The following is a 1,181-nucleotide window of genomic DNA, read 5'->3' on the forward strand; positions in this document are numbered from 1 at the left end:
TACAAAAAATAGAAAAAAAAGTAGCGAGGCATGGTGGCATGCACCTGTAGTCCCAGCTACTCAGGAGGCTGAGGCAGGAGGATCACCTGAGCCCAGGAGTTTGAGGCTGCAGTGAGCTATAATGATGCTACTGCACTCCAGCCCAGGTGACAGAGAGACTCTGTCTCAAAAAAAAAAAAAAAAATTGTGTGTCTAAAGTAGAATAGTGAAATAAATGAGAAAATAATAGGAAGTAGACATTGAGTAGTAGCTGTCATGAAGGGGAAGTTTGCTTTTGTGTTTGCTTTCATTTGAGTAGATAAGTCCAAGAACTTTAGGGCTACAGGGACAGGACTATAGAAAAAAACCACAGCATAAACACCAATATCACTTTTTCCCTGCCTTTGCTGAGATGACAAGCCCCTGGGGAGGAGACTGCAGATCTCCTCAGTGCTCTGGCTGACTTGCCTGAAGTCTCATGATCATCAGCCTTAACTATTTTTTAGAATAACCTTTGACAATTCAAATATTTATTAAACACCCACTGTGTTGCAGGAACAGGACTAGACTTCAGGGATACAAAAGTGAGTACAACAAAATGTTTACCCTCAAGGAGCTCACAGCATATTAAAGGAAAGAATTTAGGGTATCTGCCATAAACTAAAAAGGAAATCTGAAATTTTTGCAGCCTTTCCTTGAGAAGATCTGATTTAACATGTTCCTAAAAGGAGGGAAGGTGGAGACCTGCTGGTTATCCTCAAGGTAATAATTAAAGTAACACACTTTCAGTTCAGGGTTTTCAACCCTTTAGAAAATCAGCTTTAGTCACCATATCCTTTGCATTCACATTGGGATTTTGCTCCTGTTTTCAATATGGTGGGATATACACGTGTGTGTGTGTGTGTGTGTGTGTGTGTGTGTGTGTGTGTGTGTGTAGTTAGGTAGGTAGGTAGTGCCACTAACTGGCTGGGACTTCCTGATGGCAGGAACTATATATCTCATTCATTTTTTAACTCCTAAGGCACAACCCAAAGCCTACCATATGGTAAATTGTCAATCAATGGTTATGAAAATATATTGAAATACCACATTGTATTAATAGAAAGAAAAACATGTGATTGGAACTGGGGGTTGTGGCTTCTAATACCTATCTAACCGCCCTTGGACAAATAAGTGAACTTTTCTAGGTCTGTTTATTTGTG

The 1,181-nt window shown here is 40.0% G+C and overlaps 1 protein-coding gene across 2 annotated transcripts in view; it reads right to left on the reverse strand.

Moving 5' to 3' along the window:
• Window positions 1-1,181, reverse strand: part of KIAA1324L (KIAA1324-like ortholog) — a 174,342-nt gene that overhangs the window by 25,440 nt on the left and 147,721 nt on the right. The gene's annotated exons all lie outside the window — the stretch shown is intronic.

Source organism: Propithecus coquereli, unplaced genomic scaffold (genome assembly GCF_000956105.1).
Source record: "Propithecus coquereli isolate 6110/MARCELLA unplaced genomic scaffold, Pcoq_1.0 Scaffold199, whole genome shotgun sequence".
NCBI lineage: Eukaryota > Metazoa > Chordata > Mammalia > Primates > Indriidae > Propithecus > Propithecus coquereli.